Here is a 26,806-nt window from a genome sequence, read left to right on the forward strand (position 1 = left end):
GTAATAAAGTTTTATTAAAGTATAAAGGAGATAGAGAAAGCTTCTGACATAGGCATCAGAAGGGGGCAAAAGAGTACCCCCCTCCTAGTCTTTAGCTGTATGGTATATAGTCACTCACAGTCTGTTAATGAAAAGAAAGGAATGTCATAAAATCTAGAATGGCACCAGATAATTCATCCCAGGCCATAAAACTATTGACTTGCACCTTGTACCAACAAATAGTTTCGTTTACATAGATTAGGGGAACAATACCTGAACAAGTAAGTTAGGCCCTTTGGCGGAACCAACTTGAAGATGGAGTCTGGGGTTCATTAACATAGCTTAAGACAACATTTCCATACGAAAAAGAAATGTATTGGTTAACTCAAGGTTTGGGAGTAGTTAGCTTTAGGTGAGACCAGGTGTCATGGCCACACAGAATGTTAGGAGAAACCTCCTTTTAATTTTGTATAGAGAAGGAAAAACAGATCGCTGGTTTGTTCTTTTTGTTATAGCCACGCTTTCCGGGAAACAGACTCACTCAGAAGGACAATGCAGATAGTGGAGTGCAGTTTATTACACCGGCGGGCCCAAGGCAGAGTCACCTCTTAGCCAAGGACCCCGTCCAGCATTTGTGAAAATCTTTTATACCCCATGTGTACGTGTCCAAACCCACCACCTCAATTCCCTTGAGACTTACATAAACAAAGGCAGGGTAAATACAACTACAATAACCCCATCATTCCCGTGTTATGTGTTCAAACAGTCAATAATCAATCAGCCTGCAGTTACATTCCAAACAGTTAATAACCGATAAGCCTGTGCTTACATTCTGATAGATAGTGTCAGGGGTGATTAGTGTCTCTTTTCTCTTAGGCGATGAGTAACCTGGATATGATCTTCAAGGTTCCCCTGTCCGGAGGGGGTCTTATCCTTCCATTGTCGTTCCCACAGGCACTAAGCAGAGAGTTCAGAGTCCACTGGAGAGGCAGCCGAGCACGATCAGCACGGACAGGCCTGAGATGGAGTCCAGGCCCTATGAATTCCTTCTTCATTCCCCCCTCTTGATGCTCTTAGTTTCCATAACGAGCATCATTTATTGAGATATATTGTACCTTAGCCCTCCTGCCACCCATATGAGAGAATGCTATCAACCTCTGGGTTACAAAATTCACAAGACATTATAGGAAGCAGGGCCCACAGAGCAGTATGATTAAGATTACTATAACAACAGTTACAATGGTTTTCTACCAGTCTCCCTTTACCCAGGAGAGAACTGAAGTCCAAAAGGGAATATTTTCATTAGATATGGCTTTCACTTGATTTTTCATATCCTTCAAGGCAGTAGATACATTTTCAGACAGGTCAGGGATATACACACAACATTTAACTTTAATTACGGTGCAAGTCCCTCCTTGGGCTGCTGTGAGTATGTCTAATGCCATCCTATTTTGAATTACTGCCTTCCTCATCTGAATTTGTTTCTCATTCAAAGCTTGAATGGCTTTTGTACTGTCTAAGAGGGCCTGTTTAGTGAAATTAGTTAAGGCCTCTACTTTAACCATGATATCCGTTGTCCCTACAGAGGGTACAAACAAGGCAGCAAGATAGTCATACCATTGGAACACAGATCGTGTCCATTTTGCATGCAGATAAGGCGGGTTTACTGGAGGCTGGTGCAGGCTAGGCTTAATTCTGCCATGGGCGAAAGCAAATCTTAATGTGCAACGCCACACCCAGCCAACTGGTAACCATGGCCATAAGTTAAGCCCACAGAGCCACTGGGTCCCATTGGGGGCTACCCATCACATTCCAGGATTATATTTCCAGTCGGAAACAGGCCACTGAACAGACTGATTGGGGTGATAGGTAACTTCCAAGATTTGTTTACATTGTTCAGGGGGTAAATAACCCATATATTTTAATTCTTTTGGGTCTAGGGGGTGGTCTCCAAATCTAACTTTCTTTTTTTTTTTTGTTCCCAGCAAATAGTAGCAGGGGTAATCAACTGTCCTTTCTCAGGAGTCATCCAGAAATGTTCATCCCAGACCTAGTAGTATTGCTCAAGGTACCGGGAGGCCTGTCCCCCTTTTGTAAAGAACACTTCTCCTTTTTATTTTTCACATATGAGGTATAAGCCTTTGTTACTTCTGTAAGGCTGGTGCTCATGTTAAATGTAACCCTATGTCCCTGGCCCATTGATGGCTTCTTTTTACACCAGGAGAGCAAAGACAGGTTATGGCTGGAGAGAGGAACAGAGTGGCGATACCCACCAGGGGAGTCTGTCCATTACTGACAGGGGCATAGCCCCACACACCCAACAGTTGGCAGAGTTGTGGCCCACGAGATGAAGACGTTGTCCTGTGCAGGAGCAGTGGTCAGGTTCAGAATTGCGTTGATGAGGCCGAGCAGCAGGAGTCGTTTACCCAGCTCCATCCTGTAGAGGGCTCGTCCGGGACCTCGTTTTCTTCTTTCTCCTCAGAATGATCTTGGTTTCCCGTGGGTCGGTGGGGTCCTTCTGGGTGGTACACTTGGCGTCCTCCGGGTCAGCGTGGTATGCCTTCTTTGCTCTGGTGTGATGGATCAAGGGACAATACCTGCAACTTTAACTGCAGTAGGGGTAGTTAGAATAACATAAGGGCCCTTTTACCAAAGGGCTAGCAAATCATGTTCCCAATCTTTGACCCATGCTTGGTCACCAAGTGTAAACTCATGAATCTGTTCCCCAAGGGGGAACGGCACCCTTTCTTGTACAAACTTAGTTACCCAATTTATTACCTTACCCAGTTCCATCTGCTGTGAAATCTTATCCCCCCTTACCTGAGGCAAATTTGTTGACACCTGTTTTATTATGGGAGGAGGCCTCCCATACACAATTTCGTATGGAGAATAGCCTTGGGACTGTGGGGTCATCCTGAGTCTGAGCAGAGCCGTCAGAAGCAAGTCCACTCAGGAGCAGTCAGTCTCTTTAAGTGTCTGGTTGGTTCATTCCACTATCTCAGAACTCTGGGCCTATATGCAGTGTGCAGTTTCCATTTGATGTTTAAAGTTTTGCTTACTTGTACTAAATCAGCTGCAAAAGCCGGGCCATTGCCTGATCCAATGCTGGTAGGAAATCCAAATCTGGGAACCATTTTCCTAAGCAGCCACCAGGCTACTTCTGATGCTCTTTCAGTCCAGGTAGGAAAAGTTTTTACCTATCTCAAGAATGCACATACCATGACCAGCAGATAATGGTAGTGTCGGTGAGGTTTCATTTTAGTGAAGTCCACTCCCAGGTGTTCAAGGGGCAGCATGCCTTTCAGGTGAATACCCAGAGGATTTTGTCTGAATACCCGAGAGGCAGCATTAACCTGTGAGCAGACAGCATGGCCTAGGTGGGTCGCTTGGTGTGTTTGGCTTACCAGAGTGTGTGCCAGCTCCTCTGGTACCAATAATTTGTCACCTGACAATTCCCACCATCTCTTTTCAGTCTTGATGGCCCCTTCTGCTCTGGCTAACCCAACAGCTGTTGTCTTTGTTTTATCATGCGAGTGCCATCAGTATATAAGACCCAATTAGGGTCTCGAACCTTGAGCCCTTTTTTAAAACAAACCCCAGATACCTTACCTCCTCTTTGTAGATTGTGCCTTCTCTTTCAACACCCGGTAATCTGCTTTCATCAACAGCTGGAGCAGTGCATTTGTCCCTTTCTAGCATTTTTCCTTGGTCTCAGGCAGCCAGCAGCAGGTCATCTCCATATTGTAGGAGCTGACATCCATACTCTTCCGGATGGAATGAGTTCAGATCAGAAGCCAAGGCTTCCCCAAAGATGGCTGTGGAGTTAGCCTTTGTTATCTGGTGCTCCCGACTGGATCTTCCCATTCAAAGGCAATTATGGGCTGTGATGCTGGGGCGAGGTGTACGCAGAAGAAGGCATCCTTGAGATCTAGGCAAGTGTAAACTTTAGTCCTCGGCGGAAGGAGGCTAAGCAAGGTATAGGGGTTTGGAACAGTGGGTTGTAAAGTCACAGTAGCCTGGTTGACTAGCCTGAGCTTGTACAGGCCTATAGTCCTGTCCTCCTTCCCTTTTGACTGGCAGGATTGGCGTATTCCAAGCCGACTGGCACTCTACTAGAAGGCCTGCTTGTTTCAATCTATTGATGTAGGGCAATATGCCAGCTCAGGCTCCATCCATAGCGGGTACCGGTGCCCTCTAACTGGGATGGTACCTGGATTGAGTCCCATTATCACTGGGGCGTGATGTTCAGCCAGCCTGGGGGGAGGGGGGGTTGTCTTCCACCCAGACCTCAGGGAACAATTGAGTTAGCTCTCTCATGCTCTTCCGGCCCACCCGGCTCTGCCTTCAGGGGCTCATGCAACCTCCACTCATCTTGGGTTGGCACTGAGAGAGAGGGCAAATAAGTCATAGAGTCCGTCCAGAAGGTGGGCCTCTTCTCAGGGGAGAAAGTCACCTGTGCTCCTAGTTTGGAGAGCTCTCCTCCCAACAGGGGTACTGGGCACTCAGGAATGTCACTTGGTGTCCCCCCTCCATCTGACATTTTCTGGGCTGGCAAAACGATTTAATCATCTCTTCTCCCGACACCCCAGTTACAGCGGTAGTCTTTTTGGACAGTGGTGCCACAGGTTTTGTTACTACCGACAGTTCTGTTCCTGTATCCACCATGAAGTCAATGTTTTGGTCCCCCACTTTTACGGTTACCATGGGCTCTCAGGGACCTGATATCTCTGAGCCCTGGCAGCCCTAGTTAATTTCCAAGTCAGCAAGCCCCACAACTGCGGGAGCTTCCTCTTCCCTCCTTGCCTTAGGGCATTCATTCTTCCAGTGGCCAAAAGCATGCACCGGGCACACTGGTTTGGCTGTAACGGGGACCGGGGCCTCCCTTGGGACCGTTGAAGGACTGTCCTGTCCCTGGGGCAGATGAGGTTTTCTGGAGGGCCCAAGATAGACTTTCCCAGAGCAGCAGCTAGCACTGTAAGTCTCTTGTCTGTTCTCTTTTATTCCCTCCGGCTCTCTGGCAGAGCGCAGTCTCTGCTTAATTCCAACGTCTCCCTCCCCCTCTTGTCAGTACTCACCGGGAGAGGCAGGTATAGCTTGGGCGGTTCGGTTGGAGCCGGATCCTGGCAGTGTTGGCCAGAGGCTTCTGTCACCGGGATCGGAGCCTGCCCAAACGGAGGCTCTACGAACTCCGGGAAAGCTGGCGGAGGAGCAGTGGCTGTTGCAGAAACTTCACCTGGCCCTGGATCGGGCATTAAGGCAGCCTCCGGTCCTGGTGAAGCACTGGGAGGCAGGCGTGTCATTATCCAGCATGGGGGAGGGGTCAGGTCATCCCCGTCCAAATCCTGTAGAATTTCCTTTTTTATCATCAGTCAATTTTTGTGCCATTAATATTTTTCCCTTTCCCTTCTGGATACAGAACCTTGTCCAAGTAGGAGGGTCTTTAGCTAACCCTAGCCATGAGTCAATAGATGGATATTGATCCAGGTGTCCTGGCTCGCCTGTGACTACTGTGTAGACTGCTTCCATTATTTTTAAGTTCACGGTGTTCTCTGGTGGCCATCCTGCTCCCATTGGGGTCCATTCGACCTCACAGAGTATGTGGAGGCAGTTAGGCTTCATCTTCACCCCATAGTCTCCTCCTAATCCCTTCTTTAAATTTTTAATCATGCACTCCAATACAGTTGCCTTAGATTCACTTTCCCCCATCTCGCTTACCTTCTCGGACCTTCTTCTACTTTTCCTTTTCGTTCTGTCTACGAAGTTCTCAGTACCCTATGTACTTCTCATATTTCCACTCAGTGACACTTAAATTGCCATTCTGCCTCCTTTCTAATTGGGGAGAGAAGAGCCTTACCTGCCAGACCCCAGAGGGAGAAGGGGGTTTGGCGTGTCTTCACCTGCCGGTCAGCACAGCTGAACCAGAACATCACATGGTCCGAGACTGTTTTTCCCTTAAAGTCCATTCTGCCTTGGTGGGCTTGATCAGGTGCGGATGAAAACACAGATGGGTTAAATATCTCATGTCCCAGGCCATCTCCGGAAAAGCCAATTCATACTCACTTCTGTATCCCCCTCCTTCTAGCCTAACAATTCCGAGGGGGTCAAGAATTTCACAGCAGACGGGACACCTCCTGGGGGAGGGCAGAATACGAGCATACACGGACCAGTTTCTTATCCTAAGAATCCCCTGGCGATCGCTTGGTAATAATTTTCCCCGAGACGGCGTGGACACACCTCCTAAATGTCCTTCACAAATTTCCTTCTTAAACCCTAGCACGCTCGTCAACCTGTGTACCAAGCAATCGCCACCTGCCTATTCCAGGCTCCTGTGGGTCCCCGCTCCTTCTAGTCCCTCCCAGGGGGGTGATCAGGCCCCCTCTTCCACCCTGCTGGGTGGGCTCCTCCTCACCTGAGCGCTCAGTTCCCCTGCTGCCGTCCACTACCTGCTTACGTGAAAGGTCCGGGCGTTGAAAAGCAGAATCCTTCCAGAGGGGCGAGGCGCCTTCCCCCCTCTAGGAGATTCAAGCTACAAAGCCTCGGGGTGGCCTCAAATGAGACCTGTCTCCTCAAAGCGAGGAGTTTCCCAGCCAACGCACCAAATGTTATAGCCACGCTTTCCGGGAAACAGACTCACTCAGAAGGACAATGCAGATAGTGGAGTGCAGTTTATTACACCGGCGGGCCCAAGGCAGAGTCACCTCTTAGCCAAGGACCCCGTCCAGCATTTGTGAAAATCTTTTATACCCCATGTGTACGTGTCCAAACCCACCACCTCAATTCCCTTGAGACTTACATAAACAAAGGCAGGGTAAATACAACTACAATAACCCCATCATTCCCGTGTTATGTGTTCAAACAGTCAATAATCAATCAGCCTGCAGTTACATTCCAAACAGTTAATAACCGATAAGCCTGTGCTTACATTCTGATAGATAGTGTCAGGGGTGATTAGTGTCTCTTTTCTCTTAGGCGATGAGTAACCTGGATATGATCTTCAAGGTTCCCCTGTCCGGAGGGGGTCTTATCCTTCCATTGTCGTTCCCACAGGCACTAAGCAGAGAGTTCAGAGTCCACTGGAGAGGCAGCCGAGCACGATCAGCACGGACAGGCCTGAGATGGAGTCCAGGCCCTATGAATTCCTTCTTCATTTTCTGCCGGTTAGGAGAGATAAAAATGTCTGGCACTTACAGCCTCATTCCTCCATTTGGAGACCCTTGGCCTTCCCGCCTGTTACTCTCTCAGTCTCATAGTAAGAAAGCCATAAGAAAGATTCTGATTTGAGGCTCTCCATTTTTCTCTTGCTTGCTTTCATTTATTTTTTAAGACCATGGGGGCTTCCCTGGTGGCTCAGCAGGAAAGAAATCTGCCTGCCAATGCAGGAGCCACGGGTTCAATCCCTGGGTTGGGAAGATCCCCTGGTGAAGGAACTGGCAATCCACTCCAGTATTCTTGCCTGGGGAATCCCATGGAGAGAGAAACCTGGTGGGCTACAGTCCACGGGGTTGCAAAGAGTCAGACACGACTTAGTGACTAAATAACAACAAATATACATTAAAACATCATTGTAATTTTTTAATTCTATTTACTTTTTCTTGATCACTAAAACAATAAATTTGCTTTTTAAAAATATTTTTTGCCAAGTAAACTCAGACATTTCCCCCACTCATCAATTTGGAGAATGTTTAGGCCTAAGATAGTCTAGAATATTAGATTAGATGCCCAAACACTATCCTTTTTTTTATTATCTTATATGATAAAAATTACTTAAAAAATCCTTACAATGTAAATTCTTTCTGTTCTGATATTGAAATTATGACAACATAATGATTAGGCTAATTATGATATAGATCACAAATATGAGCTAGTAAATAAATGTCACCCATACCACAGTTCCAGGCATACTCTGATGTCGCTGTAGTTTGAAAAATTTACTTATGAAGTCTTGTTCTGCCAGACACAGGGGCTCCAGTTCACTCAGTACCTGTTCAAAGATCTGAAGAAAACCAAAATGATTCTACAAAGAACTGAACAAAACGCTTAAAATAACATTCCACATTTAATCACTTTTCTGCAGCAACCAGGGAAGCTTTATCTATAATCTTAATAGAATCCCCCAAACAAATACTTCCAAGATTGACAAGACAATGCAGTATTGATGAGGCATAACAGGGTCAGAACATACCTAAAACAAAACTGACAACAATTACTCACTTGGAATCTGGAAAGAGGAACAGAGTGATAAAACTTTATTTAAACAATTTAGCTTCATAAAAGTTGTTTCCTCTTTGTAGTCACTCAAATAACTGGATTGACAATGCAAGCTCTTTATGATTTATAACAAATTTTAATAAAGCTGTTATGTCATTTAATTGATGAATCACATTTCAGTTGCCATTTGACCAGTTATTATTTTTTTTTTTTTAGATTCAGAAATGGAAAGTAAGACACGGTTAATTAAAAGAGTCAATAGAGCCCAAATCTTTGAACACAATTAAAGCAGTAACAAACTGGTGCTAGAAAACTGACAGTAATGTTTAAGAAACATGCGTCATTTTATCTTACCTTATCAAACCTGGCTCTGTCGGCGACATCGAGATCAGAGGCCGACATGTTTCCCATGTCCAGCAAGGAAGATGACTGAGACCGGTGGTTCCCGGAGCTCTGAACACTGAGCTTATTTAGACTGGAAGTAGACCCGGTTAATTTCCCGGAACTCCCGTGAAGACCTGGGAAATGATAAACCTTTAAAAGCTGTGACCTTCACGAATGAAAGGTTCATGGCATCCATCAGGGCTCCCTTCTGCTGTCCTGCTCTTCTGGGGCTCATATGGGTTAGGGCACAACTCTGCCACATGAAGAGGATGTAGAGTGTCTTCCTCTTTCATTAAGATTTGTGTTCTACTTCTGAGCCTATGTAAAGACAGGTGAAATCATACAGAATCACAGAATAAGACTGAAAGGGATCTTAGAGATCACACTGTGCCCTGCCCAGTCTCATCACAGTTGTCTGATGATTTTTCAAAAGTAGATGAGGAGTTCTTTTCCACTCAGAAGACATGACTATGGATGAAAGTCACTGACCCCCTAGAATACTAGCTAACATAATGATTGTATTTCTAGAAAAAAACTGCCATATTCCAATATTATTTGCCTCTACATTGAATCAACATATTAGGCTGAACCACATGAAACTACCAACACTCAATTAATCTTGTCCTACTAAAAACGTCAATTACACATGACTCAACTTAATACATTCCTGAACTCAGACATTCCTGTTTTTTCAGCAAGTGAATTGATTAAAGTTCTTTTAAAAACTAAACAAAACGAAAAGAGAAAAACTAACAACAAAAACAAAACCCTGAATATTTGTTGTATTTAAAATACAACTAACATAACACATACATAGTTAACTATATTAATATGGGACATCTGAGTTTAGGTATAAACATAGGTATCTATCATAGCTATGAGGAAAAATGAGAACAATATGTCTGCACAATATCCTACATACACCAAACTATTAAAGGATTCTATTTTTACAAGAAAATGTGATGTTTCTATTCAGAATTAAATTTAAACAGTAAAACATTTTTATTCTTCTTGACTATTTCTCAGCTAAACCTGTATTATTCACTGATGGTCAGAAGGGACAAATAATAAAATAAGTGATAAAAAATATGATATACAAATCATATTTGTATATGTAAAGTAAAAAATAACAACAACAAATATGATATACAGTTAGTTAGAGACAAACTTTGGTTTCATTATGCAAAATCTGACCATACGTACAAGAAATTTTATAGTTTCTAAACACAGCCTGAAAACAAAAGTATAACGGGTAAGACTTTTTATAAGTTTCTGACTACCCACCATACATGTTTAACCATGCCACACATTTCTTGGATGCAGCCATCCCACTTCCTTTCTGTTGGTTTTCTTTCTGGCCAAGCCCTGGCAACCCAGAGCAAGCAGTGTTTCTGGCGCAGCTTCTCCAGGATGAACGACTGGCTCCTAGACACACACACGCACTGAGAGCACCTGCTGACACGCCGAGCACGCCCACTCTCGGCTTCCCGTCTGACAGCACTGCCTTTCCAGGCAGTGTGGCTGCCACGGGTTAGGCTGCAAGCGTCACAGACAAAGACAAGTTAGCAAGCTGCAATCTGCACAAACCGCGCACAAGAGGAAGTTAAAGCTCTAGTTGAAAAGACACATGCAAAGAACCAGGAGCACCAAGCAACGAGAGAGGCAACATATGTTTAGTTGGTCAGCTACTGCTTGAGAAATTACATGACAGAAAAACCTTTACTAGTCTTTTAATGTACTATTTGATGCAAATATTCAGGTAAAAATATCTACATGTGTAAACCTCCCCCACACTTTTAAGTCTCCTAAGCTGATGTACTTAAATTTAAAGACTACACTTCCAAGTTCTGATTTCTGAAGAAAACAGAGTTCAAGTAAATAATTTAATACAGTGAAAATTTAATAGAAAGAACTTGCACATTTATACATTAAATGCATTAACAATCCTGTATTCACTGAAAGCTCTTGGAAGGAATCTCCACTGTACTAAATAATTTTATACTCCCTCTGATAAAAAAAATTATGAGTAGAGTTTTAAAACCATTTTAGAAATAATAAGCTAAACTGTTTAGTAACTTAGCTGGCTCTGTGAACACTGAGAATAAAACACATGTATCAAAACACTAATTATTGGGAGATGGGTAGGTAGAAGGGTAAAGCTGAGAGACAGGTCTAATGTGGGAATTGGAGTTCTTTCAGGGTCATTTGGCATTTCCTTTATCTAAAACCTCTCTTTAGTATTTGTTCGATCAATTGTAGAGATCGTTTTGTGAAACATTCTAAACCCAAATGAGAATCTAACTTGAATGGCAAAGAAAGAAATTATAGAATAAAACAGAAAATTAATGAATATAACTCTAGAAATATTTAAGAAACGGAAAACAAGGTGTCAACTCCTGCCAAACAGGGATAGTGATAGTTGCTATTGCTAGGCAAAAGCTCGCGTATAAACTACTAATTTGCCACACCAAAAACATGTCAATCTCCCTAGCCTTGTCTGCCTGAAGTTTAAAGGAATATGAAATGATAAGGCTGGACACACAGCAACCAGGAGCGGGGGATGCACTGGAGCCACTAGCTTGTCAATCTGAACAGTACCTGCTGGCGATCTTAAGGTGTCGCTCTACTAAGTTCACCAGTTTCAGAGCAAAGCCTGATTCTGCATATAGTTTTCTTTTTTAAAGTAGTTAATAAATACTACTAGTGCCCTATTTGGGCTCATAAAAAAGTCTATATTATTTATCAGCAAGAAGTAACAATATTCTGGTAAATTTTAAATATCCTTAAACAATTTCTGCTAGAGTACAAGCACCAAGAGGGTAGGGTCTTTGCTCATTGCTGCATTCTCAGTATCGAGCAGCGATTATCATGTAATAGGTAATTAATAAACATTTACTGAATGAATCATCCACTCAGGACTGAATGTAGTCTTGTGTTCAAGACTCCCTTTGGAGTCAACAAGATTTCTTAATTTCAGTGGACAAACACTGGAAAAAATGTGCTTGGCATATCATTTTTTAAGTTTTGGATTACTAAAGATAAGGAAGTTATTATGTAAATGGACTCAACTAATACTTGTGTGTCTTATCTTAGTAGTAAAAAGAAAAAAAATGGGCAATTTAAAAAATTATTACTAGATATCCTTTGCCTGTCTTTTCATTCAGTACATCTGAGGAATACAGAAGAAAAACAAAACACCAAAGTATCAATCTCGGGAGGACAATCCCACACCTCTGAGAATATCAGGGTAACCTTCTGACCTTAGAAAGGCAAAGGTTTTATAAAAACCTTACCACAAAGAAAAAGTGCTTTACTGGCATTTTAACGTTGTTTTAAATTATCTAAACTAAGTAGATGTTAAAGACTTGAGTAAAGAATGGTTCAAAAAGAGAGAATTCCCCTGAATCTCTATGACTATACACAATTTCCTTTTGTAAAATACATTCAATCTGACTTTCTATTCTTTTTTTTTTTTTAACCGCCCGCCGCTGACTTTCTATTTTTATTAGTATCTCGGATGCAGCATTTTCAGAGCAAGGAAAAAACAAAACAAATTTAAAATTTTATTCATAATTCCTTAATTTTGAGCCATTGAAAATTTACCTTCCCCAAATTTTAGGTTTCTCTTTTAACTGTAATTACTATTAAGAACTGATTTAAACATAATTCGAATCCTTGAAAAGGTATCTTTAAAAAGTTTACATTCTATCTATTTAGAACTTCTGAAGTCATTTGTATTTAACTTGAAATTTATTTTTAAATGTTGACCAAGAAGCTACATTTTCAAAGATGAACAAAATAGTTTTTATCCTCTGAATTCTGTTTATTATTTAGTTTTTCCTTTCTTGTAACTGATAACATCAAAGTAATAGAAACTATAATTTTTTGGTTACTCTCCTATTTCTTACTACTTAATGGATACATACGAGAGATGTAATCTTAACCCTGTTTTAAAAGTATCTTCTAAACTTGTCTTAGGTTAATTAAAAATTTTTTAACAAGATAATTTAAGAACTTCAAAAAATAAGAAAAAAAAATTAAGGTTTTAGGTTAATGCAATGATACCATTAAGATAGTATTGTATTTGATTTAAATTATATTCCAATTATGTCATTTATCTCAATGAGAATCTTAAGCTTGATAAATTAATATTATGACAGGGGCATTAATAACCTCCCAAGGAGGTAGTTTTAGAAAGATTTCCCTTTTACTGCAGTAGCAAGTGATGACAAATATACTAAATGAAAACATTAAACATGTAACTGTATTAATATGTTGTTTACTAAAAAGAAAAACTGATTTTGTTATAGCCACGCTTTCCGGGAAACAGACTCACTCAGAAGGACAATGCAGATAGTGGAGTGCAGTTTATTACACCGGCGGGCCCAAGGCAGAGTCTCCTCTTAGCCAAGGACCCCGTCCAGCATTTGTGAAAATCTTTTATACCCCATGTGTACGTGTCCAAATCCACCACCTACCCCATGTGTACGTGTCCAAACCCCACCACCTACCCCATGTGTACGTGTCCAAACCCACCACCTCAATTCCGTTGAGACTTACATAAACAAAGGTAGGGTAAATACAACTACAATAACCCCATCATTCAAGTGTTGTGTGTTCAAACAGTCAATAGTCAATAAGCCCGGAGTTACATTCCAACCAGTTAATAATCGATAAGCCTGTGATTACATCCTGATAGATACAGGAAAAGTTTATGACCTGTCCGGAGACAGGGGTGATTACGGTATGCTTCCTCTTAGGCAATGAGCAACCTGGATGTGATCTTCAAGATTCCCCTGTCTGGAGGGGGTCTTATCCTTCCATTGTCGTTCCCACAGGCACTAAGCAGAGAGTTCAGAGTCCACTGGAGAGGCAGCCGAGCACGATCAGCACGGACAGGCCTGAGATGGAGTCCAGGCCCTATGAATTCCTTCTTCAATTTAACATATCCATGGTGAAACATTAACAAGGATATAAACACACCGTTTAAGAACAAGTAACCTTTAGGATGAGTTAGCATTTCTGTTTCCAAAAGCCTATTGTCCCAATATTTTTATCAGTATCTTTACCAAAGTGTAATACACAGATTCAAACCATTTAAAAAATCGGAACTAGTATCACCAATATATTAGTGTTGTATTAAAAACAAAAACAAACCACAAACCAGTGAATCACAAAATAATTACCCACTACTAAAGATAGTCTTCTTTGTCCTAAAGAAAAGAATGGAAAGACGAGCTATCAATTTCAATCAGGGCACAGGCTCCTTTCAACAAGCAAATGCTACACTCATGGTTCTAAAGGGGAGCTATGCAGACACAGAGGACACACTGTAGCCATTTAAGGCCAGGTTCTGACTCCGACAGGCACAGAACTCCATCCAAAAAGCCCAGAGATGGGTACATGCAAGAGCAGAACGTGGCCTCGGCAAATCATTTCCTTGCAACTTGATACTTTCACTGGTTATCCTTTTAAATCAAGTTTTTTGTTTATTTAACATATTTAGAAGCAACAAAAACCCCTCTTGTTTCAAAAATAACTCTTTGGAAAAATAAAGTATAATTACAGGAGAAATTTTGGTGACATTTTTACAGCCCCTTCACAGGGGAGAAAACACTTAGCAACTTTCTTTTTGATTCAAAATAGTCAGTGACAAGTAAGAAGCCAGGCATCACTTCACTTCCCTGTGGAGTGCAATGACTTAAGAGATCACAGACTTGCCTCCAACTGGTACAAAAGGTCTTTTAGGAAATCAGAAACTGAACTTCCAACATCTGTCTCTTAATCTAGTACTTTCTCTCCAGACTGCACTTCATTCTCTGGCCAACTGCTGCTGCTGTGACTATACACAGCTGTCCCTGGTGTCTGTGCAGGGTTGGTTCCAGCACCAGTGGTGGACACCAAAATCCATGGATGCTCAAGTCCCATGGTTGGTCCTCCGTATTCACGGGTTCCGCGTCTGCGCTGTACTTTTATTAGACACGGCATGTATATACAATTGCTGTCAAGTTCACATACTGCAGAATTTTAATTAGTAAAAATAAGGCTTTAGAGACATACTTGTTCCATGAAAAACCTATAAATCAAACCAATGCATTAGATTTATTCTTTTACTAATTCTATTGTATCTCCTTCCACCTTGCCTAAAAAGTCTTAAAATTATGTGTCACAGATAAATAATTTTTAGTAGAAGAGAAAACAAGGGGACTGAGGTGCCTAAGCTTACCAAGCTTCTTGCTTTCTTTAGTTGTGCCAGTCATCTTGATCTTTGCAACTTCAAAGACATCTTTAATTTCTCTCTCACAGAGTCATGACAAACAATCCATGCAATTCTTAAAAGTGAAAACAACACATACTCATTAATAAAACAAGTATAACAATTTCCATTTCTCAATCCCCCCATATCCTTTGTGCTTGTTTTCAATTTTGTGGTCTGAAAATATTTGATGCATTTCATAGGACACAAGAAGGCTATTTTCCATCTTTTAAAAAAACTGAACTGGCATCATAATATTAACAGTTTGTAAAAATATGAAGTTGAATAATCACACTCACATTTTCACTTTTATACTTTCAGTTCAGTTCAGTTGCTCAGTCAAGTACGACTCTTTGCAACCCCATGGACTGCAGCATGCCAGGCCTCCCTGTCCATCACCAACTCCCGAAGCCTGCTCAAACTCATGTCCATTGAGTCGGTGATGCCATCCAGCCGTCTCATCTTCTGTTGTCCCCTTCTCCTCCAGTCTTCAATCTTTCCCAGCATCAGGGTCTTTTCAAATGAGTCACTTCTACGCATCAGGTGGCCAAAGTATTGGAGTTTCAGCTTCAATATCAGTTGTTTCAATGAATATTCAGGACTGATTTCCTTTAGGATTGACTGGTTGTATCTCCTTGCTGTACGAGGGACTCTCAAGAATCCTCTCCAACACCACAGTTCAAAAGCATCAATTCTTCGGTGCTCAGCTTTCTTTACAGTCCAACTCTCACACCCATACATAACTACTGGAAAAGTCATAGCCTTGACTAAATGGACCTTTGTTGGCAAAGTAATGTCTCAGTTTTTTAATATGCTGTCTAGGTTGGTCATAGCTTTTCTCCCAAGGAGCAAGCCTCTTTTAATTTCATGGCTGTAATCACCACCTGCAGTGATTTTGGAGCCCCCCAAAATAAAGTCTCTCACTGCTTCCATTGTCTCCCCATTTATTTGCCATGAAGTGATGGGACCAGATGCCATGATCTTAGTTTTCTGAATGTTGAGTTTTAAGCCAACTTTTTCACTCTCCTCTTTCACTTTCATCAAGAGGCTCTTTAGTTCTTCACTTTCTGCCATAAGGCTGGTGTCATCTGCTTATCTGAGGATTTTGATATTTCTCCTGGCAATCCTGATTCCAGTTTGTGCTTCACGAAGCCCAGCATTTCAAACGATGTACTCTGCATATAAGTTAAATAAGCAGGGTGACAGTATACAACCTTGATATACTCCTTTCCTGATTTGGAACCAGTCTGTTGTTCCATGTTCAGTTCTAACCGTTGCTATCTGACCTGCATACGGATTTCTTGAGAGGCAAATAACGTGGTCTGCTACTCCTATCTTTTGAAGAATTTTTCACAGTTTGGTAATCCACACAGTCAAAGGCTTTGGCGTAGTCAGTAAAGCAGCAGTAGATGTTTTTCTGGAACTCTCTTGCTTTTTCAATGATCCGATGGTAATTTACACATTACCTTTCATGTATTTTAAACATAGCTGCATTCATACGATACTGGGTGTTTGGGGCAGCACAATCACGCTTTTCCAGGTCATATGCTAATGACTGCACAGTATTATGCTCTGCTGATGTTCAGTTTAGTAAACCAACCTCCTAACACAGACTACATAATTGGTTTTGATGTTTTGCTGTGATAGACAATGTTACAACAAGCTTTTCATCTCTAATGAACTGCTTTCTTGGAATAATTTCCTAAGGGTAAAATTACAGTGCTAAAGAATAAGGGAATCTTTTAACTCTTCTTCCATAATGCCATGCTGTTTCAAAAATTATTATACCAACAGACAGGATCAATGACACTGAAGCAGGACACTGAGTTTTACCATACCTTGCCAGCATGGGGTAGTAAATTAGCCCCAAATAGGTTACTCTCATAAGAATTTAATTACCACATCTTACAGTTTTCATAATCAAATGATTTCTTTTTAAAAAACAAAATTTATTCTAGTTCAAATGAAAACATCTATTATTTAACATGCAAACTCATTCCCTCATCATCTATGCTTATTATCATACAAAAATATTTTATACCCTGATGAAAGAGTCAACAGCGGGAGGCCATGTATTTTTCCAAATCCTATGTTAAATGCCTTATGTAGAGTTTCACTAAATTTAAATAAATCCACAGCAGAAAAACTCCTATGCCTAGTTATTCTTTTAAATTTATCATGAAATCTACACTTCAATTTCAAACACATCCAGTTTTAGAACAGTTTACTTTGCTTTAAACATCAGATGTAACTTTCAAAGGTATATCACTTAAATTATTTGTATACTGACTCATAGTTCATTATTGATTTTTTTAAGTTATTTTATAAGTATATAAAAATATATTAGATATATTTATATATATTTAGATATTTTATTGATAGATATGTCCTTATAAAAAATTTTTGGATGAAACATAATATAGAGCCTTCTTTTTTCCAATTTGCATGCCACATACATTTCCCACAGATTCTCCGTAAGGAAAGTTAAATAGGAAATTTTTTCCTGTGATCTTTGTGTGTAACTTTAAAAGCAAATCTAAAGCTAAAAAGACACTAAAATTATTCCTATTTCATTCAGCTATTTCACTTTTCAGCATCTCATTCGTTGAATTTTAAATTATCACAAAAACACTGATCACTGGAAATCAATGTAAATGGCTGACCAACTTATAATTCATAAAATCTTCATTAGATTTCTACTCAACTCACTCAATATAACAGACTGCATTCCAATACCCAAACTAAGTGCACACTACTACCCAAGCAATTTAAACAGTCGCTATTTTTAAAACAGTGATTTGAGCAGACTACTGAAAATCACCTTCTTTTTCAATACAATTGAAATGACTGAACACCTTCCCCCAGGTTCTCAACAGAACCCACAGGTGGGGAAGCCCACAGACAGGCGTGACTCCCAGCTCATTCACTTACTGAATTCAGAGAGAAGCTTCTCACTGGGAGTATTTATTTCTCTTAGCATCCTGTATACAGCACCTAACTTAAAATCCAACTATCTTGAGCTTAAATACTGTTATCTCAGGCAGTATTTCCAACTTTTTCTTGTGCTCACTTTAGAGTCTTACAGATAACACCATGTTTTATTTTCTATATTTACAAATATAGGACTGAGGCTGAGACAATGTGTCGGCCTCAAGGGGCTATTGGGAGAGGAAAGATTGTTCCTACCTAAACAAGGATAAACCATCTCCCTGCTCAACTGCTCTACATGCTCTACTGCCCCAGCTAGACAGAAGGGATTCTGGGCAGCCGAGCTTATTACATGCCCAACGCACCTCTATTTTCCTTAGGCTCTAAATTACATACACCCCAAATCAGGGGTTTGCTTAGATTCAGCCGTAAGTAGAGTTGGGGCAGGGCCTAGTTATTCTTTTCCCTAAAGAAATGAAGACAAGCTTTTCCTGGTCCTGCCAAAAAGTGTGAGCTGGGTACAAATAACCAAGTACAAAGGTGAGTGCTACGTCACTTCAATCAGGTTCAACTCTTTGCAGCCCTATGGACTAGAGCTCACCAGGCTCCTCTGTCCATGGAATTCTCCAGGCAAGAATACTGGAGTGGGTTGCCATTTCCTTCTCCAGGGGACCTTCCTGAGCCAGACACTGAAGCTGAATCTCCTATGTCTCCTGCATTGGCAGGCGGGTTCTTTACCACTAGCACACACTACATGGAAAGGATCAAGTACAAATAGCATCTGGATTTAATTATTATTTCTTACCAAAGAAACACTGATTTGTCAGGTTCCTTTTTTCATTCCTTTCCTTCCATTTCCTTTCATTCCTTTCTTTGTCATATTAATAAGATTCCTATTTTTGAAAACACTTGAGCAACCAAATTAGATTATCAGGCATAAAACTGCATGGTCTGTCACAAGTTCAAACACAAGACAAAGCAAGATTCTTTGGAAATAAGATAATTTCATTTAAAAAAGCACATCAATACTGTCAATTGAAAATATACCATGAGCAGAGAATGATTCCATACTTCAGCACTAGACTGGCTACTGGCTTGCTTCTTCACTTTAAATTACATTCATGAAGCTACATATATATAAAGATACGGCAATAATACTCACTGAGAACACAATCAGGCAAAAAGCTTATTGATTATTTTACTCATTTGAATATTCACTAGGGGACAAAGCACTTGTTGGCACAAAACTCTTAAGATGTAACAATATTTAATCATTCAAAATACAGTATTAATCCTCTTAAAACTTCAGAAGGCAAAGATTCCAGTCATGCAAATATTCTTCTGTAAACTATCTCCAAATCAGAATTCTGCTGACTCAAAACTAATCAGAATACAACACAACAGTAGAGTCCTGAGCCCAAGGGTTCCTGCTACAATGGCCGTTTACTAAATGAGAGCATGTCATTCTGCTACTCAAAGCCCATCAACACCCCTCCCTCATCTCTCTGCAAGTAAAAACCAAATTCCAACACCGGTGCCCAGTCCCTTCCAGATCTGCCCTGCCCCGCCCCCCGCCCCCCACCGCACCTCTCACGCCCGCCCTCCCATCCTGAACCTGACTCGCCGTGCTCCCACCACCACGGCCTGCTTGCTCCTCCAGTGCTCCAGGTTGCTCTTGCCTTGGGGCACTTGTGCTGTGCTGGGAAAGCTTTCCTCGGAAATTCCCACTGCGCACCCCTGCTTATCTTTAAAATTTGTGCTCAAATGTTGCCTTCTCGGACCACCCTTTTTGAAACCGCAACCTTTCTGATGTCCTAGCATTCCCTGCTTTATTTTCTCTAGAGCTCTCAGCAGTACCTTCCAGCAGACTATGAAGTTGACTTTTATGTTGGTCCTTCTCCACTGGAATATGTACTCTGAACAGGCAAGTGTTCGCCTGTCTCCTTCAGCGCCGTTCTCTTTCGTGCATACAACAGTGTCAGCACACAGCAGATGCTCAGCGCGTTTGCTAAGGGAACGTGTGAATGGCTCTTTCTTGTCCAGCTGTGGCCATCCGTGTGTGTGTGTGCTCAGCCACTCAGTCGTGTCCCACTCTGCGACCCCACGGACTGTGGCCACCAGGCTCCTCTCTCCACGGGATTCTCCAGGCAATGGTACTGCAGTCGGTTGCCATTTCCTTCTCCAGGGGATCTTTCCAACCCAGGGATCAAGCCTGCATTTTCTACATTGACAGGTGGATTTTTTTTTTATCATTGCGCCACCTGGGAAGCCCAAGTGGTATTTATCACTGTTTTAATCTCTGCGTCTCACAAGTCTGGCACCATCCTGTCCCTTGTTTTGGGATTCTCTCTTGTGACTTATAATCTCTATTCCTACTATCATCCTCTTCGTCCAAGATTTCATTTCAGCTCATTATTGTATTAGGTTCTTAGTTTCCCCTATCAAGTCTCTTCCTATGTCTGAAGAATGCTGCTAGGACTCACGACTCAGATTTTTCAACCTAACTTCTCACTCTTCTAGAATATGGAATTTCAGCTTCAGTCAGGCTGGTCTTCTTAAAGTCCCGGGAAAAGAGTCAAGTCCAATGTTTTCTATGAAGTTTTCTCCTGTGGCTACAGGTCATGAATTTCCTTTCTCTAACATGCTATACATTTAAACTCATATCCAGTTCAGCACTTAACTCTGGCCGGCTGCTAAGGATAGTTGCTCTTCCCGGGCAGACCTGACGCTCTCTGGAAGTAGGAGCATGTGTGGGAGCCACTTCTTATTCTTACATATGGATTAGTGAGTACAAAAGAGGCACACAGTGAAAATCTGGTGAGTGACAAAGAAATGTACCATAATATGATAATCCAATTTTTCCAGCTAGTGTGTCCCACAATCAGGAACAGAAATACCCATGTTCCTCTGTGCCTGGAACAATGGAATGTCTGCTTAATAAAGAGGCACACTGCATGTGCTTAAAAGAACAGATTACAGGTTCTTATAAAGCAAATGCCTCATTGAAAATATAACTTCATACTCTCTAGTTTTTATATTGCACATAAAGCAACTCAGGAAATAATTATTTAACTAACTAAACTAAATGATGCTTCAAGCTACAGTATGGCCTAATACTATATTGAAGTTCAAAATTTAGCTATTCTCCATCTAAGTACATAAAATAAATGTTCTCCAGAATTTTAGACTCTGTGGGAGAAGGCGAGGGTGGGATGTTCAGAGAGAAGAGCATTGAAACAAGTATACTATCAAGGGTGAAAGAGATCACCAGCCCAGGCTGGATGCATGAGACGGGTGCTCAGGGCTGGTGCACTGGGAAGACCCAGAGGGATGGGATGGAGAGGGAGGCGGGAGGGGGGATCAGGATGGGGAACACATGTAAATCCATGGCTGATTCATGTCAGTGTACGGCAAAAACCACTACAATATTGTAAAGTAATTAGCCTCCAACGAATAAAAATAAATGAAAAAGAAAAAAAATGTTCTCCATAGCTAATGAGCACTAAGAAATTCAACTACTTGCTGCTTTTTTAAGAACATACAACAGTGCTTCAAATGTCACTTGCGGAACTGAACACACGACCTCTCGATTCTAAAAGATAATGCTCTATACTCAGTGAGTAACTGACGTCAAATCCATACCTTTGTTAGTCCCTCATATTTTCGATAATCCGTACTCTCTAGCCACTCCATCAGCTTGGCATATCGGAGTAAGTCTCTATGAAATGCATGATGATTAGGTAAAGTCAGTTCAATAGAGCGCTGAGCAAGAGTTGAACTCTGATCATGACCCTAGAGTGAATAAATAAGGACATAACTATCACTGACAGTATAAAGAAACACTGTTGTAACTAAATATCCTTAATAATGATCAAGCATGGCCAAGCAAAAACAACAGAACATAGAAATATAAGAACTGAGTACTTACTTGTCTTTTTTTAATCATCCTGTGTATACAAACTGAACACCACCACCATAAAATAGTCATAAACACACAAGAATGACTCTCTGATAAATCGACTCATTTTATCTTTTAGAGTAGTTGAGAATGAATAGTTTAATCAACTTTACCTCTCCCATAACATTTTACAATTGACTAAGCAAATAAATATCATGATATAAACTGTTACTAAGAAACACACACCGAACAGGGGAAGTCATTCAAAACAAATTGTCTCCATCTATGATATCTCCATTAGAGTCTACGATATTTAAACAGCAGGTGAAAATGCACAGGACACAGAATGTCAGAACTAGGAAGGACTGCAGATGACTGCTTCCTGGGCTTTCCAGGGCAGCGCTCAGTGCTCAGTTGCTGGATCATATCCTATTCTTGGCCAACCCAATAGATTGTCTGTAGCCTGCCGGGCTCCTCTGTCCATGGGAGTTCCCAGCAAGCGTACTGGTGTAGGTTGCCATTTCCTCCTCCAGGGGATCTTCCCCACCCAGGGACTGAACCTATGTCTTCTGCACTGCAGGCGGATTCTTTACCACTGAGCCACCTGGGAAGCCCTTTCCAGGATAACCCCTAATAATAATGTAATTTTAATTTTTCCATTAATTTTCTACAGAAGCAACTATATAATTTTGTTTTTAATCCTTGACATGACTTATATAAATGAGCACGTTTTCAATCAGCCTGAGGCAGACGATGCATCCTGACTTTTGTTCTAGAGTATATGGATCCAGTAGATCAGCTGACCCAACGGAACAAACTGAAATTCAAAGGGCTAAGTGATCCACACAGGCCACACAGGCGGAAGGCTAGAATCTGAACCTCAGCCATGTGAGTCTCACTTCTGTTTTCTTTTAAAAACATGCCAAACAAAACCATTCTAACCAGACTCAAAAACTGCTGAAGGTCATTACAAACATTACATTTCAGAAATGTTTACCACATCAGAAGGATGACTGAGATTCCACTGACTCACAGATATTAGATACTGTACACAGAGAGAGATTAGTTTTAAGTCTGCTAATGTCTCCAAATTGTGCCTTAATTAAGTTACACTAACTAAAAGGAAGGAGTATTTGACAAACTTGTTATTGCTGATAAATGTTTTCCAAATATTTTACCCTTATTAACAATAACATTAGATATATTTCCATTATCCTTCCTCATTAATTTTTTCAATAATTCAAGACTCAAAATCATGGTTTATGTTCTTCTATAGCTGTTTACTCAGGTCACTGCATGTTAAGTTGTACTATTTAATTTAATGTCAGGAAAACTCTTCAATTAAAAACCTTCATCTCTCCTGCAAAATGGAAGAACCAACATTTATAGAGAATTTTACGGTTTACAAAGCTCTTCTACATATATTACTATTCAAAACTTTCTACTGTAAGTAGCATTTCCAGATCATCATCATGTGAAAATTCACTGATATAAAAACATTATTACCTTCAGACTATTAGGATATATTAAATATTGTTAGTGTTAACAGAAAGATTTTAAGAGAAACTGGTTTCAAAATATATAGGAAGGAGAAAAAATACTTAAATTGCTTAATTCAATCAATAATATAGATAACTATCATATCTAGAATTCAATCGTGCTAAGAATTTTACTCTTTATATACTTTAAAAATTAAGACATTGTTTAAAGTTTCTTATTAGAGATAAATAAATTAGTAATGATGACTGAAAACCTTTTGAAAAGGACTGGCCATTCTAGATGCCTTTAAGAACACCATGATTCATGAGAAGAGGTCAAAATATCAACATTAACAGGAGTTTTGGAAGAAGCGGATTCCAACCCTCATGAATGACTTTGAGGGGTATGACTTCAGTACAGGAAGTAACTATAGATGTGGTAGAAAGCAGAACTAGAATTAGAAGTGGAGTCTAAAGATGTGACTGAACTGTTATAATCTCATTTAACAGATATTTAATGGATGAGAAGTTGCTTCTTACGGATGAACAAAGAAACTGGTCTCTTGAAAGAGAATCTACTCCTGATGAAGATGCTGTGAAGGCTACTGAAATGACAACAAAGGATTTAGACTATAATTAATACATAAACTAAGTTGATAAAACAAGTGGCAGGATTTGAGAAGACTGACTCCAATTTTGGAAGAAGTTCTACTGTGGGTAAAATGCTATCAAACAGCATTGCATGCCACAGAGAAATTGTCTGAGAAAGGAAAAGTTGATCATTACAGCAAACTTCACTCTTGTCTTATTTTTAAAAATTGACATAGCTACCCCAATCTTCAGCAATCACTGCCTTGGTCCTCCAGCACCTTCAACATTGAGGAAAGACCCTCCACCAGCAAAAAGATGATGACTCAGATGGTAGGCTCAGAGGGTGCTTAGCAATTTTTAGCAATGAAGTATTTTTAAAATAAATGTGTACATTCTTCTGTTAGACATAATGCTATTGCACACAATAGGCTACAATACTGTGTAAACATAGCTTTTTTACGCACTGGGAAACCAAAAAATTTGTGTGACTTGCTTTACTGACACATTCACTTCATTGTGGTGTCCCTAAGGTAGCCCCTATACACTGCTGTAGAGTTTTAAGTACATTACCTTTACCACATCCTCACAAGCATCTTGAGGGTAGCAGCCATTTCTTACTCTTACATATGGAGGACAGTGAGTCCTGTCACACAATGTAACACACAAATCAGACACACAATCAAAATTTGATGGTGAACAAAGACATGTAACCCAGTGCGGTAATCGAATCTTCCCCGTGTGTCCCACAACCAGGAACAGAAATCCCCTTGTTTCCCAACTCTTTGCTAGGTGACACGAAGTATTCAATTTAACACACAGAAAATCTCTTTTCTGCACTTGGGACACTGTCTTTCATCTTCTTCAGCACATTCCAGGTTGTTGCAACATTCTGGTTTTTAACATGCATTACTCACATGTAACAATGCATATTAGATTTTCAGAACTGGGATGCATTCATTTTAAACAAAGCCATTAGTTTATAAGGCAAGGAAGCAAAAATCACAAATAATAGCATGTTATAACAAACAATTAAGGGTGGAGAAAGGATTATCATTTAATGACTGGTATTTTCCATACCATTTACAAATGTGGACTATAGCCTGTCAACAGGATAATTTAAAAAAACTAGGGAATTGTGTAAAAATAGATATTATTGAAATAATAGTGTAAGAAAAATGTGCATTAGTATTTCCTATGTGATTCCTAGGTTTACTTTTTTCCTGAAGCTTTTCAAGTCAAGTGGAATGTTAAGAGAGTCTTCCCCTGGTTCCCCCTTGCGCGGTTAGTTAGCTGGTCTTCCTTTACTCCCATGGTACCACCATAACATACACCTTCCCTCAGTCTGTTTGTCGCCCTTCTCTAGATCGTGAGCAACTAGAGCAAAGAATCAGCCTCTCATCTATTCCAATGAAACGTCTGGAATGCATCTTTAATCACTTGGCAAATGACTTCCAAATAAAGGAGTGAGTGAGTGAATGAAAATGACAGAAAGAAAGGCAAGCAGAATGAGATTAAATGCCTTTGGATCTAAATAAACTTTCTGTTATGGGACATTAAAAAAACTGCCACAAATATGGTTAACAGGTAGCTCAAATCAGTAAATTATAACTATAAAGATTCTGCTGCTATTAAGCTTAGTAAACCTTACAGGGGAAAAAAAAGAATCGGAGAAGCTGGAGCCAAAGTTGATGTACTCACAGGCACGGAAAGAAAGTAGGACCTGTTATAGAGTTGAAGGAGGGCCTGAGTAAACTAATCAGAAATAAAATAGAGTAAATACAATTGTTTCAGAATACTACAAAGTGAAAACAAAATAAGAACCTGGAATATCAGTCAGCATTTCTTGATGAACAAAATTTCACTCAACTTTTTTTTGGCCCCAAATCCCTATTAAAGAGATCATAAATACACAAAATCTAATTTATGACACCTAATTTATTCAAGAAATATTAAGTCTAATTTATTATTTATTAAAAAAAAAGCACCTTCTAGTCAAATCCCTCTAAGGTATACTTAACAGTAACATTTATATCATTGCCACAACCTTAATTATAACACCCTTTCCACATAGAAATAGAGATAAAGGTTTTCTATAAGAGTAAATCAACTAGAATTTACAATTGAGTTAGTCATTTTTCTCATATTTATAAGTATATGGAGCCAATGAAATACTGAAAACATGGAATCAAGTCCCTGTTCTCACTTGAAAATACTGAAAAATAAAACAGGCCAAACATTAAAAACGTAACAAGTTTGGACTTATTTTTAGAAACAAGATTGTCTAAATGGGGTATATGTAACATGCAAGCACAATTATTTAAAACTTAGGGAATTTTGGCTAAAAGGAACTGTCTTCATAGGAGACCACTGAGGCCCCCAAAACATCTATGAGCAAATACATACATATCTAAAAATATTAAAATCAAATAAATATAGAAAGGAACATATTGTGCTCCCAATTAAATACATTAAAATTTTTTTTCTGTGACCATTTCATTTCAAGCTACAGGAACATGCCAGTACTATAATAAGATAAAATTACCTGTCGAACAAAAACATTGTTGAGGTGACTGGCCAGTCTCCGGGCAAAATTCTCTCGCAAATCACTGAAACGCTGCTGCTGCTGCTGCTGCTGCTGCTGCTGAACTGCCAGAAGCACGTCATGGCCTGAAATCGTGACAGCTTATTCAACGGGTTAAAGAGCTCCCGGATGTCTAAGGAGTGCATTTATAACAGAAGCCGTATTTCAGTTCTGAAGAACTCAACCTTTTGCTGGTTTATGCGTGTGTTTATAAAAGAAAGGTAAGGGGGAAAAACAGTGTAACTCAGCGATCCTCACGCTGCGGTCTTGCCTCAGCCTCACCTGGGAACGGTCAGAAACATGGATTCTAAGGCCTCAGAGCGGACCTACTGCTTCTGCGCTGGCCCCTAGCCGTGATCCCGATGCAAGCTCAAGTTTAGGAACCGCTGGTCTAGCAAAGCCTTACGGCATCTACTTTGTGCTAGGTCCTGTGAACAGCGCTGAAGAAAAATGCTGGTGTTAACGTAGAGTCACTGATGGTCAATCAGAAGGTACTGAAATGA

The 26,806-nt window shown here is 40.4% G+C and overlaps 1 long non-coding RNA gene across 6 annotated transcripts; it reads right to left on the minus strand.

The window, feature by feature from the left end:
• LOC136145990 (uncharacterized) lies at window positions 1-26,592 on the minus strand. Of its 6 annotated transcripts, none has more exons than XR_010658881.1 (7): window positions 26,265-26,584; window positions 21,398-21,547; window positions 14,798-14,903; window positions 8,542-8,889; window positions 7,865-7,972; window positions 6,902-7,130; window positions 1-2,588 (listed from the first exon to the last, which is right to left on the minus strand). It is a non-coding gene; the product is annotated as an uncharacterized lncRNA (long non-coding RNA). The 6 variants fall into 6 exon arrangements; XR_010658878.1 differs by lacking the exon at window positions 1-2,588 and adding an exon at window positions 25,421-25,474 and having other exon boundaries at window positions 5,936-7,130; window positions 26,265-26,592; XR_010658882.1 differs by lacking the exon at window positions 1-2,588 and having other exon boundaries at window positions 5,936-7,130; window positions 8,542-8,705; window positions 26,265-26,591.
• Window positions 26,593-26,806: the final 214 nt, after the last annotated feature.

The sequence above is a fragment of the Muntiacus reevesi genome, chromosome 13, assembly GCF_963930625.1.
Source record: "Muntiacus reevesi chromosome 13, mMunRee1.1, whole genome shotgun sequence".
In the NCBI taxonomy this organism is placed as follows: Eukaryota; Metazoa; Chordata; class Mammalia; order Artiodactyla; family Cervidae; genus Muntiacus; species Muntiacus reevesi.